This window comes from Stegodyphus dumicola, chromosome 12 (assembly GCF_044657685.1).
Source record: "Stegodyphus dumicola isolate Sdum_Otavi_A_Nest chromosome 12, ASM4465768v1".
In the NCBI taxonomy this organism is placed as follows: domain Eukaryota; kingdom Metazoa; phylum Arthropoda; class Arachnida; order Araneae; family Eresidae; genus Stegodyphus; species Stegodyphus dumicola.
The window spans coordinates 69,831,016-69,846,275 of NC_140779.1; positions in this window are offsets into that span (position 1 = coordinate 69,831,016).

A 15,260-nucleotide genomic window follows, 5' to 3' on the forward strand; every position below is an offset into this window, starting at 1 on the left:
CCAGTAAAAAGGCAGTAAAAGAAGGAACTGCATCGTATTATCAGTGCCATAGAAGTGGGAAAAGTAAAATTAAAGAGTCAAGAAAACGTAATATTAAAGTAGCTGACTCTATTAAATGTGGTATTACGTGTCCAGCATACATAAAAGTTTTAGAAAAAGAAAATAAAATAAAAGTGGAATGTCAGTCTGTTCATGTCGGTCACAAAACAGAAGTGGGAAAATTGCCTCTCTCGAAGACAGAAAAAACTAATCTAGCTAATTTAATGAAACATGGAGTTCCACCAGCAAAAGTATTGTCAAAAATTCAAAAGTGCTACACACCTTCAAAACGGTTGTGTATAACAAATTCACAAGATTTACGAAATATTCGTAGAGACTTTGGGATTGACAAAGACATTATGCTGGATAAAAATGATTTCGTGTCTGTAGATATAACAGTTAGAAAACTGCAGGCAGAACCTGGCAATCCAGTTTTAATATATAAACAAACTAATGAAGAACTGCCTCAGTACCCAGGTCTATGCAAATCGGATTTTTTATTAGGTATTATGAATAGTGCACAATTAAAAATGCTTGAACGACATAGTAATTGTATCATGATAGATTCTACCCATGGCACAAATCAGTATGGTTTAAATTTGACATCTGTTTTAATTAATGATAACAATTTTGAAGGATTCCCAGTGGCAATCTTGTATTCTTCAAAATTAACCACTGAAACGTTTGCTGCATTTTTCAATTCCATTAAAGAAAGACTTCCAAATTTGAAGACAACAGTTTTCATGTCTGATGATGCTCCGGCATATTACAACGCATGGTGCTCTGTGTTTGGAGAGGCAGATCATCATTTACTTTGTAGCTGGCATGTGCAACGTGCATGGTTCAAAAATTTCAATTCTAAAGTCCGAGATCCAGAAATAAGAGTAAAAATTAAGTCAGAGTTATTGAAAATTCTAAAAGAAATCGATATTGTAACTTTTGAAAGACTTTCCGATGCTTGTATCAGTGATTATGTGTTGCATGATGAAACTCGAGCTTTTGGAGAGTATTTAACCACATACATGCAACGTAAGAAACAGTGGGCATATTGTTACCGAACTTATTTGGGTGTTAATACAAACATGAAAGTAGAGCGATGGCATCAGCAACTTAAATACGAAGAAGCTGGTGGAACAGTTATTAAAAGATTAGATAAGTCATTGCATTTTGTTTTAACTGCAATAGCCAAGGAATTAATGGGTCAAATCATTTCGGTGGAACGGCCAAAATTTAACTTCTAGAATGAAGGAAATTAGAAACAAACATGAAAAGAGCAAATTCATGGCTGATTACGAATTATACGAAATAAAGCCAAAACAGGCATGGATTGTATCTAGAAGTCAAGAAGGACTGATTCATACAAATAATGTGTATTTTGAAAAAGTGTGTAATTGTAACATTCGATGTCATGAGTGCGACATCTGCATTCATCAGTTTGTTTGTTCATGCATTGATTACAGTGCGAGATTTCAGATATGTAAGCACATTCATTATGTATGCTCAGTTTGTGATATAGATTGTGGTACAAATGTTTGCTCAGAGAAAGATGATTTGATAATTGACGTATCTGAAAATGATGAGCAAATTGAAGAACATTATGCCATCACACAAGAAATCAGAAGAAAGGAACATTCAGATTTTGAAAAAGAAAAGGAAGAGTGGCATGCAGAGTTTCAGTTTTTAACATCACAGGCTGACACAGAGGATAAAAAACAAAAGGTGAGAGAATTCCTAAAAACTTTAAGAGCATCTTTTGCTACTTGTGAAAAATTGCCAACTATACCTTCAAGTTCAGAATGTGTTAATGAGCCAGTGAATAAATTTATAAAGCATCAAAGGAGGTAATATGATGATTTAAAAAATTCTGTGTGCATTTAATTTAAAAAGAAATTCATAATTTTTGTTAAAGTTATTTATAAAGGATGTTGTTAGCAGAATTTGCTTTTTGCTTAATGAAACTTCATGTAGTAATTGCCAGTCTCAATTTAACTTAATGCCTTTCAAATGAACAAAAATGCAAAAGTTTTGCTTCAGTATTTCCGATTGTTAAATATGGTAACAATTAACATTTATTTCATAAGTACATAAATTTAACAAACTGATACTTCTTAGGAAACTGAAGCAGATGTCATGCAAGTTTTTATAAAGCCAGCAATAGAATTAACCTGGTTTAAGTAGAAATATAAAATTAAGTAATTTGATAGCAATTTTGTTATATTTTTTACTAACTACTATTCTTAAATTACATTGATTAATCCGACTGAGTGTAAATTGGATATTGAATTATTATTACAATATGTTAAAAAGCAAAATAATAGATGAATACCTAATAAAGTACCTTATGTTTTTATTTTAACAGGAACTAACTCCTAGCCCAGGTCTACGGACTGAAAATAGGGCATGGGCAGGGCCGTAGGAGGCAGTTCCCTACGTGTGGTCAACCATGAAATTGTAATGTATTTCTTCGGTAGAATTACAGTGTCCGCAAAAGAAATTTAAGAAACAGCTCAATGATTATAAATAGTACCATTAACTGCTATTATTAAAACCAAAAGCAATATTAATGTATCTTTAATTAATCTTTTGAAATTATATCTCTGTATATTAAATAAATGATCTGATATTTGGGGATGGTCTGCCCTCCTAGAAAGTTTATGGTTGAAATAAATAATTTTTTACAAAAGACGTTACCCATTAATTCTTGATGTATATAATTATTTACTTACTCAATGTTGCCAACAAAGGGATGTTTCATCCTGCTGATATTAACTTTGTTTTTTAGCAGTAAAAGTGATTACACCTTTAATAAATGCAGCCTAACAAAAAAAAAAAAAAAAAAAAAAACTTTGGTAAAAGTTTACAATTGGGTGCCCCTTGTTTATTGGAGATTCTTTTTTTTTTTTTTTTTTTTGATGTAAAGTAAGCACAATTTCAAGATGGATGCTACACAAAACCAAAATAAGAAGTCAAAGAATTGCACAAACTCTGTGTCCATGTACACATCAATCTGTTAACACTTAACATCCCAGAATTGCACAAACTAGGCATTGCACACTGCCTTAAATTTGTTCATGTACACATCCATCTATTTTCATTTTAAAAAAGTCAAGAAGCTAAAACAAAGTTAAAACTATCATGGTAACCAGAAATGAAGTTTCATTGCCAAAATTAAAAAAAAAAAAAAAAAAAAAAAAAAAAAAAAAAAAAAAAAAATTGTCACTAATCGAATGGGCACCCAGTTCTACACTAGAGCCAAAACTTTTCCTGCAATACATACACACATAAGGTGTAACTGGACACAGAACTGATAGTTACAAATTTAAAAGGTTCTAGAACATAGCAGCAGTTTTCATATTGCTATATTGTAGAAGATGAACTCAAAAACATGATAAAACAAACGTCGTTGTGATCGCAGACACTTAAAGGAAACAATGTTTGATATTTGGAAGAACCGTTTAAATTAACAGTCAGCAAATGCATTGTATTAATTCTCATGAAAACCATTTAATGCTACAGAAGTATGTGATAAAAGTAACAAGTATGCTTATCATTTTATTGTCATTGTGATGCATTAAATATATAGTTGCTGATTAACATTAAATATTATGTATATGCATAAAAAAAGTTACAGCTCTTCGCAAAAGTATAGCATTTCTAGGAAACATTCTCTAAGCTTAAATAACTACAATGAAAAGCAATTACAGTAGTGCCCGTGTATTTGTGGGTAATTAATTCCAGAACATACGAATAAACACTATGTAGAACAAAATATCCATGTAATATATATAAGGTGATTAAGGCTGATCTTTGGAATATGGTAACAGGTAGTTTGGTGACATTTTGGTAAGGCGATAAAGGTTACTAGCTAGGACTTTAGTGTACAGGGATAAAGTCAAGAGTGTATGCAATGTCATTTTTGTGCAATTCTGGGATGTTTTTTTAAGTGAAAATAGGTCAACGTGTACATGGATACCGTGTATGTGCAATTCTTAAAAACGCAGCAAGCAGTTTGCGATTCTGCACTTTCTCCCAAATTTGCACCTAATCTACGTCATGATTAAGAATTTTTGTTCCATAAAAGTTCTAGTATAAGCGTAATTCGGCTAGCAGATTGTTGGAAAAAATGTTGAGTTAAAAAAAAACATGGCTTTACTTCGTGAAAACAAAATGGTGTCCAAAACAAAACTAGCAGGTTGCTGTAGCAGGGTTGGTCGCCAAATTTTCGCCAAAAAATTGCCAAGTTACCATAATTCGAAGATTAACCGGTGATTAAACAAGATATCAATATTAATACTGAATGATAAAATACATCATATACTATATCACTTTATAGACTTCATTTTTAATACAATAATGAAAAATTTACTCTCCTCAAGTTTTTTCCTCGATAATGGATAAAATATCACAGCTACTCTCAAGTTGAGAAGCATTGGTAGCTTCAAAACTCCAACAATTAGAAAGAACTAAAATGTAAAAAAAAAGTTTCTGAGTGCAAGAGATGCAATTGAATGTAACTAAAGAAAAGCAAATAGTTAAAAGTGGAGCTGAGAGAATTTTAATAGAAAAAATCTGTGTATGCAAGAAAGTTTGATGCTTGACCATTGATAGCATCGTCCTCTGCTGACACTTACAAGCATCACGAGGAAGAGATCGATTAAGAAGTGTTCAATTCTGAGCAGCAATATGTAACCTGAAAATACATACATTCCAATGTAACATTTCCGTTTACCCATTTAGTTACATTCATTACTTACTTACTTACCCCCAGCTCAGCTGCTCTACTGCCTGTTAGATTAGTACTATCAGCATTTATACTCAATTGGCAGAGCATTTTATTGTCGCTAGGCCTAGCCAGAAATCTCTACAGAATATTAAAATTTGTTGCAGAATTTATAAAGTTACTTGGGAAGATGGGTAAAACACATGCATGTGAATATAATTGGGGTTACAGTGGGAATTTCAGTGCTTAGCTTGTTTCTATGGTTGTGTTTCATATTTAGCCATACACTATTTATCACTAGGCGTAGAACTTAAAACTTCAAGATTACTTTTTCCACCATTGTTATATGTAGATACCAGGATACAATTGTACTATTGCTTTCTACGTGGAAGTTTTCCTAGCATTTGCAGTGTTCCAGAAGTACTAAATGTGAGATTGTATTGTCCTATGTACAGGTATTAAAGATGGACATAATTGTTTAAAAACATTTAGACACAAAAATAAATATAATTGACAGGTGTAAATTGAAACAATTAAAAGAAACATACAGCTGCTATTAAAATAAATTTTAAACTTTTAACAGACATGATTTAACAACTAAAAATTTTTATTTTTTACTCTTAACAGTTGATTTTAATGCCACCACTCACTAATCACTACGATGAACTCTGGCATATGGTTGAAGCTGCATGGAATGAAATACCATATCTAATCATCCAAGTTGTGTTTATCTCGATGCTGAGCTGGATTATAACCATTGTTTTTGCTAGAAAGGACAGCTCTGTGCACTGAATTATGTATGCTGTGTACCTCTAATCACCAGAAAATTTAATCATGTTTGCTTCCCACTATTCTGTATATATGTGTAATAAATAAGATTCTGCTATTTGCTTTCCTTCCTGGTGTAGCACATTTAATGTATAGAAGTGTATATGATATGCTTATGGAGGAGTAATCTGCAAATCCCAAATGTTATGTAATTAATACAATCATATATTCAAAAATAAAGTATCAATTTGCAGACATTGTCACGTCTAAATTTAACAAAAGCCAACAATATTCCTATTAAAATTCCTTCTAAACAATACATGAAAATATATTTTCACCATCTATAAAACCTACACTAACATGAAATTTTGAAAAACTCCAGTATTTGTTTATTATCCCAACCCCCACCAAAAACGAAAGATGCATATTGAATGTCTGCAATGCTAAACACCACATACATTTATGTTTTATGGACATCTCAATGACTAGATATTTATTAAGCATTGGTTGGAATCCATCAGTCATTTAGCTATCTCATCACTGACAATCCAGTGGGTAGATGACTACAAAATGTTAATATCTTCTTCAGGATTCAAATACAGGCCACATGATTATGGAAATCACTAGAAAGCCCAGCAGTCATACGAAATGACCGCTGTTCTAGATATTGTAAATTGTAATTAAAATTATTTGTGCAAAGGCATCTACTAATTTAAACTGAATTACCCAGGGCAGGCAGCGAGGACGCCCCTTTGCTTACTGCCCCACGAGGTTGTCCCCTTCTACTTGCTTAATTGCTTAAAGTAGAGTGCAATGAAGGAAACCATTGGCGGTACATTTCTTAAGAGTCACCGCTAGCTCAATAAATAAAGGTGATTTAAATAATAAAATGTTAATTCACATGTCAAAGATCTCTTTGTACATAACATTTCTTGTGTAAATCTTTCCATCATTTTTAATTTTACGTCCGTTCTTTCACGAACTCTTGAACAGGCAGCATGAAGTTGACCATGTCCAAATGCAGGCTCAGGTAAAAAAATGCCAGCACACTTAAGCGTTTGGCCCTGAGACTTATTGATGGTCATAGCAAAGGTAAGTTGTACAGGAAATTGTCTACGTCTCAATTGAAATGGCAACCTTGTGCCGTGGCAACTTCACCCCATTGGGTAGTACAGTTACGCAAGCAACTAATAAACTATCGGGGACAAACAGACACTTAAGCCACATATATATATATATATATATATATGGGGTGGAGTAACACCATCTCCTCCGAAACAGCTGGCTCCCGGGCTTAGTGAAGCACACTGTTGGATTCCGCAGGTCCATGGCACGCAATTTTGACCATTCATGTCTTCTTGGGACTTAGATTAGCCGAGATATTAATTAAAAACTAATTTTCCCATATGTTTTCCCTAAAATTTCCACTTTTTTCCTTGGGTTTTCCCTTGTAGAGGGATTTGGCTACGTGCCAATTTCTTTTTTTCTCGAATATCTACGGAACGGCGCCGAGTTGAAATTCAAAACGCATATCCTCGGATTCCAAAAAATTCTCTGAATTTATTGATACTGTCCTCATCTTCGTACGACTTTAATCGGCCGAGATATTAATTAAAAACTGTGGAAACATTAATTTCTCCACTCATTTTTCTAAGTGGCAACAATAAACTATAGGCGACACACACTTTAGCCGCTTATATATATATAAATCACCAGGCAACACAAATCACCAGGCAACACAAATCGCAATCACCAGGCAACACAAATCAGGGCTGCCACCACATAAAACTGTGAGTAACTACAACATGCGTAAACATACGTACTATATCTGTTAAAAATAAAAAATAGTTTTTTATTTATTCTGTATAATCAATGAAGCATTTCCATAAATTATTAATTATTGAATATTAAACTGAAATCTGTCTATTAAATTATAATCAAAACATACACATAGCTATTCCTCCTTTGAGATTTCAACCAGAAAATTACAATAATATTCAGAATTATTAATTACAATAATATTCAGAATTGTAATTTAGTTTTATGCCATTTATAAAATTTAGTATACATTTATATATTAGATGCAATATTTTACATGGACCCACCAGCGGCCGAGCGGTAAAGTCGCTGAACACTGGTAGTTCGGTCCGAGGTTCGAATCCCGCGAAAGGGCTGGCTGCATGGGCGTTTTCGTGGTTTTCCCCATGTGTAACGTGTATACGAGCCAGTTTGCCTTAGAAAGTCCTCCACAAAGGCATCCCTCCCATTAAGCAGATAGCCCTCGAGGCTTTGCCATAATCACACACACACGCGCAATATTTTACATTACAAAGAATTTTATTCCAAAAAGTCTTGTAAGAAGCATATTCATTTTCTTATTCCTTGCAAATTTAATTGCAAAAAATGTTTCATACTTTTAGTTAGCATTTTAACTGTATAGTGTTTTTGCCTTTTCTTTGTTCTCGCTCTCTCTCTCTCTTTTTTTTTTTTTTTTTTTTGGTTAAATTACTTTTCAGACATTTCCAATATTCTTTAGTTTATCAGCGCTGAATTTTTTTTTTCGAACATATCACTTGCTTTAGATAAATTAACAGATTTTGCTTGCCTTTCAAACTGCATACTTTTGATTACTCAATTTAATATCAGTATGTCAGATGCAAAAAAAGAAAATAACTCCCTTCAAGATTGTACCAAAGCACAACATTGCCAAAGATTTATTTGATTAGCACGAGTTTTAAGTAGTCATTTGGAAGAAAAAAGCATGGGTATTTTTGTAAATTTATACATTTGTAATACAGAATATGAGGCAGATTTCCCCATAAAGTTCTCCATGCAAAAGGACATCCTAAACAGATAGCCACAGTGCAAGTTGCCAAACTCTAAATTTGTAACATATCTAAATCAACAACTGAAAGCAGTGCACAGGATTGATGTTAAATAATTTTGGTTAATTAAGAATAACAAAGTACTGTTTACTTTTTAACTGGACTTTATTCCATGAAACAAATTTATTCTGTGTAAACTGAATTTGTTCTTTCACAAGTGAATACAATACTCTTTTCATATAAAGAAAGGTCTTTTAAAGCTCCATCAAAATATATGATACTAAAACACATTATTTATTTTGTGTACCAGATAAAAGAAAAGTTAAATAATTATGTTTTGTTGTTATTATATTAGAGGTAAATGTTATAAATATCAAAAATTTACAGTTACAATTTTCTACAATACTTTAAGTAAACAAAAACGTTACAGTTACGTACTGTAACTTCATGTAATACTCTTACTTTACCGTAATAAGAGTTCTAATAAATATTAAACTTCGTTGGAATAAACAAAATTATGTAATTTCGCCAAAACGTTATGCCTTTAAGCAAATTTTAAATAAGCATACAATTTTATATTGCAAAGACGTATTTATGTAAGAAATTTTTTTTTTCATAAATTGGTAAAAATTAATCCGTACTTAAACAAAATGTTCAATAAAACAGTGCATAAACATAGCGGTGAAACTCCTTCCAAGGTTCGGAAATAAGTCAGCGAGCATATCCCTTTTTTCCCTAGTACCCACTGAAAGCCATTCCACGATCTAATTATTTCCGTTGCAAAGCATTCCGGCACCTTTCCTTTCTATTCCTCTCACCTACGTATATTGAACTCGCCCAGCTAACAATAGCATGCGTTCCGAGATTGACGGTCTAGTGGTGCATTATCTCGTTCATGCGACCGGTACCTCTGGTATATAAGCGCAGTGGCTAATCGCACCGACGGCACGAATAGCTAAGAGGCTACGTTCAACCACCTACATACCCTACGGGATTTAATTAAATAGGGATTTAATGATGGTTCTTATTGCAATCAAGGACGTTTAATTAGTTAAAAAATCTTTAATGTGTTGACTAAAAGGCTACAGAACTTACTTAAATTCTTTTATTTAACAGAGGAATTTTTATGCAAACTTAGATCTTAGTCTTATAGCATAGGACTGTCAGAATTTATTATTCAATAAGGAAACTTATCGAAAATTATAATATTCTTATACATTCATCACTTTTTCAGTATTCACACATATTTATAAGTTTAAATGCCATATTTCAAAATCAATGTTATTTATGAAATAAAACCTTATAAAATCTGCTATATTATTTGTGTGTGCAAATTTTTAAATCTAAATCTCTTACATCTCTTCTGTCTTTTAAATTACATCCCATTATTTATTTAAATTTAATTCATTAATGTGTTTGTACTAATAATTCATTAATGTGTTCGTACTAATAGTTCTTTGAAATACTTTGTGTCCTGAAAATGCCAAGAATTTCCATAAAAGGTGCTACTTTGGTAGACGGTTGCACGGATTTTGGCGATTTACTTTGGCGCGGATTTTACAATCTTCAGCCATCTTGAAAAACGCTGTTTTTACCTATTTTGCGCATAGTAAAGTATTCGAAATTAAAAAAAAATAAATATCGTTAAAAATAATGGATTAATTTTTTGTGAAAACGTTGTTTTCTATGATGGCATGCAAATGTAAATAAATACATTTACTACGAGTATAAAATACTAAAGTAAGGTTAAGCACCGCTATAAAAACATTGCACCAACGTTTAATTGGATTAAAATACTACGTAAATTGAATATTGGTCTTTTGCTAAAAACCTTAGGCGTAAGCCCCCTTGCAATAAACCAATTTATTGTAATAACAGAATTGCACTTACTTATAAAGAAAAAGCCGCCATTATGGCAGAGCACTTAGAACAACAGTTTGTACCGAATCAAGATCCCTGTGACCCTCTTTTCTCATCTTACATTCAGCAATATATCAAAGACTGGCTCGAAGGACCAGGGGCCAAAAATCGTACTGACTATACGTCTCCGACAGAGATTAGAAACATTATCAGAAACCTAAAAAACCGGAAAGCACCTGGCTATGACGAAATTACGAATATTGCTATTAAAAATATGCCACTTAATACTGTTACACGATATGTCAGCATTCTCAATGCCTGCCTAGAAAATAACTACTTTCCCGAAAAATGGAAAAAGGCTAAAGTCATTCTTCTACCAAAGCCGGGAAAAGATGCCACCAAACCGGAAGGATACCGTCCGATAAGTCTACTCCCAGGACTTGGTAAGATTTTCGAACGGGTCATTTATAAAAGAATTGAACCGCATATGGATAAGCTCCCAATGGAACAATTTGGCTTCCGTAAAAATCTCTTAACGACAAAACAACTTGTTCGTCTGTGTGAATTTATTGGATCCGCTTTATTTAGACATCAAAGTGTCGCCTTACTCATGCTAGACGTGGCGAAAGCTTTCGACCGCGTCTGGCATGAGGGGCTCATTTTCAAGCTCATCACACTTGACTTCAGTAGAGACCTCATCTTACTTATTAACTCTTTCATACGAAACCGCAAATTCTTTGTAAACTTCGGATATGAACACTCTAAGACCAAATATCTGAAAGCCGGGGTAGCTCAAGGATCTATTCTTGGCCCAATTTTGTATCTCTTTTATGTTTATGATTTACCCAATAGTTCTGATCTCAATACGTACCTCGGATGTTATGCAGATGACACCGCCCTTGCCGTAAAGTCACACAATCAAGATCATGCACTGACAAAACTTCAAGAAAAAATTCCAGCCATAGAAGAATGGTGCACTAAATGGAGAATTGCAATTAACGGACAAAAATCTCAACTGATTATCATTGGTAAGAAACATTCCCGAATCCCTTTAGACAAAAAAATGAATATCTTTAATGAAGAAGTGCCACTTGTTAAAAAGGCTACTTATCTTGGTATAGTTTTGAATCACAGATTCACCTGGAAAGACCACATTCACAGTATTAAATGGAAGACCTCCTATACTATCAATAATCTCCTCCCTCTAATAGGTAAAAACTCTAGACTTGATCTCAAAAGGAAACGTCACATCTATACTGCAATCATCCGACCAATTTTCTGTTATGCATCACCTGCCTGGACGACCTACACTCGAAGCGACATGAAAAAACTCCATATTACGCAAAACAAACTTCTCAGAATAATTACTAATGCGCACTTTTACGTTTCAAATGAGACCTTACATAGAGATCTACGTATTGACAGAGTTGAAGAGTTTCTTCATAAAATTAATAGAAAATTCTTTGAAAAAGCAAAAAATTGTCCTCATATGAAACACTTCAAAGTATTTGATTATCAGATTTTTGCAGAAGACGCACGTATTCGACCGCTTGCGGCCTTCACCGCTCGAGATTCGAACTTTCCTACATAACTTTTTCACGAGTGCAACGTCGCTGTATATATGTATATAGACTTTTGCTATATTTTATTTTATTTGTATGTATTTTTTCATTCTAATAAATTGTATATGCTTCTGCTTTTAGTATTACCTTATCATGACATGTACCTATCATGAACAACAGAACAAGTCTGATTTTCACACTGTTTTGCCTCTCCTGGTTCTGAGCTTCGTCTGTGTGTTTTAATAGACTTGTGATGTCATGCTGTCACCCCCTCTTCGCACTACTGATGTCTCCTATCAATTGTCACTGCTTTCTACCGTCATGCGCCCTTTGGGCATAAGTATCATGAGCCGGAAACATTGCGCAAAAGCAGCAATATGCCGGCAATATCGATAATGATGATGATGATGTAAATTGAATATCGAATTAAAAACCATCATACCAACGTATAAAAGAATTGAAATATTACTTAAATTCAAATACTTTAAAATAAGTAATTAAGAACGCTTCGTACACTAGAGATAAAATGACAGCAATTTTATTGCCGGTAAAAAAGGAGGAATGTCTAACACTTTTTTTACCGTTACAGCGGTTATTTCTTCCACCGTGACCACAATACCATATATTGCCGTTCTTAGAATCGGCTCTTCTAACGATCTTCATCTGTGATACACATTCTCGCAATTTATTGAAGAAGCAATTAGCGAAGTTTCCTCCAAAAATTTAAAATAAATTTCCTCCGACCCTTGTAGCAATTTATAAATAAATCTTTGATTAGAAAAGCCAGGTTGGCCAAAATAAGGTCTCAAATGACAATTTTTTTATTCCGATACCAATAACTCTTGGTACTTACCAATAACAACATCAATCTTTCAAAGGGACATATCCGTTTCCTATGAAATCTAAGGAATTCGAAGAGATGAATAATAAAATTTTAAAATGGCGCGATAATGCACAAATATTCAGTAACCAATCAGGGAGCTGATTACAGTTCGTTAATGCACAAATATTATGTAACCAATCAGGGAGCTGATTACATCCCGCCTAGAATTAAATTTATTTAAATAATCATACATAATAAAATCATTTTTGAAAAATGCAAAAATAAATTGTATTTTAATATTTAACAGCCATAAATAATGTTTGAAACATTAAATATATAAATATTAAAAACAATTACTTTTAAAGCAAGGTAACGTCATTGATTACATCATCCACGACATAAATTACACAAAATATCATACACAATAAAATTTTTATTACAAACTAGCTCTCGCTTTTAAATGCACCGGGAAAATGGCTGAAGGGAACATCAAACGTTAAATTTAAAAACTGCGTAGAATTTTACTCTGCAGAACAACTTCATAAAAAACAAAGTTGTTACGTATAACAAAATTACAATGAAATAAGCAATATCCTTTAATACAAATATTAATTATCCTAATAAACAAATTAACCAACTTCCCATCGCAAAATCTTAAGAACTCAAAAGTATAAACGGGTTAAGAACTTTGCTTCCTAAAAAAATCACTCAAAACTCTTCAATATCTTAAAAACAGTGAAATGAGCAATAAATAACATAAAAGAATACAAAACAACAAAAAATTCTTAAAAACAAAGTACAATTAATGATATTTTATCTTATATTTTTCAAGAGAAAAAAATTACAATGAAATAAGCTATATCCCTTAATACAATTATTAATTATCCTAATAAAAAAATTAACCAACTTTCCGTTAAAGGAAAAAAATCATGCAAAACTTTTCAATAACTTACAAACAGTGAAATAAGCAGAAAATAACATGAAAGCAACTCAATCTAAAATTCCGCTCAGAATTTTACTCTGCAGAACAATTTTATCAAAAAAAAAAAAAAAAAAAAAAAAAAAAAAAAACTATAAAAATGTATTATTTTTTCCCTACGTTTTCCCTAAACTTTCCACTTTCTTGGGTTTTCCCTATTACAGGGATTTAGCTACGTGTCAAATTCTTTTTTCTCGAATATCTACGGAACGGCGGCGAGTTGAAATTCGAGACGCGTATCCTCGGATTTCAAAAAATTCTCCGAATCCATCGATACCGTTCTCATCTTCGTACGACTTTAATCGGCCGAGATATTAATTAAAAACTGCGGAAACGTTAATTTCCGCGCTCATTTTTCCGAGTGGCAACAATAAACTATCGGCGACACACACTTTAGCCGCTTATATATATAAAGAAATGACAATGAAATACTATGCCAATTAAATCAGCCAAATCAAACATGCAGAAACTTTGTCTAGCTTTTCAAGCCATCGAGATGATTTTGAACTTTGCAGATCAAGATTAATTCGCAGCTTCTCTCAAGACATGCATAGCCGAACAGCAGAAATCCTCAAGCTGCCGATCCTCACATCGTGGGGCCACGTTTACTTCTCTTCTAGAGACTCTGCACTAGGTGCAAAAAGTACGTTCCATCTTACTGGATTCAACTCATCATTAAAGACATCCTACTTATAATATATTGGTAAAGGCCGCACTAGGCCGATTGCCTCTTAATTGTGTTACGACATAGACATAGACATACACAATACTATGCCGAACAGTTTGGATTTGCTTCGAGCTGGTTGTCTTCACGCATCCGGATTCTTGGTAAGCATTTTCAAGCTTTGTTCTTAGCGATTGTTTTCTTTTGATGGACAATGGATTGCTTCTAGTTACGTTAAGGATCTCGTAAAGTTTAGGTTTCTGTTATGGATTTAGATTTTCTTAGGAATAGGGATTTAATTCATGATATTATTGATAATGGCACTCCTGAGGATAAGTTATGGATTAACTTAAATACGCATCGTAATCCAATTCTAAATGGAAAGGTTACTGTTTCTCCTGATATTCTTGATGAAATTTGTAAACTCACTGAAGTCCTTAATTTAGGCATGAAAATGTTCGAAAATGTTGATGAACTTAATGAAAATTTTCCCATTGATAATGAATCTTCTGTTAGTAAGCCTAGTACTAGTAAACCAACTGATTCTCAAAATATGCAAAGCATAATAATACCTCCCGATAATATTCAGAAGGCTACTGCTGATAAACAGAAAGAGGAATGGATTTATCCCAAAAAAACCCACAAACGCAATCTTAGTGAAGATAGCAATTATTCAACCACATCTGTTAAAAATAAATATTCCGCTCTTCCCAACGAAGACGATATGGATGTTCAAGTCATCAGTTCTCAGAACTCTCAAGATAGCAAAGGATTCGTTAAACCCAGAAAAACCGCTAATAGAATACATCCTATAATCATTTCGGACGTAAACGATTGGAAAAAACTCCGCGATGAAATTAAAAAACTAAGTTCCCAAATGGAATGCAACTTTAAAGGCACTGATATACACATCAAAGTTCAGATGATTACAGATTAATCACTAAATTCTTAGATGATAAAACTATTCCCGTATCACACATTTCCTCTGCCAACTGAAAAACCCATACGCGCTGTGATTAA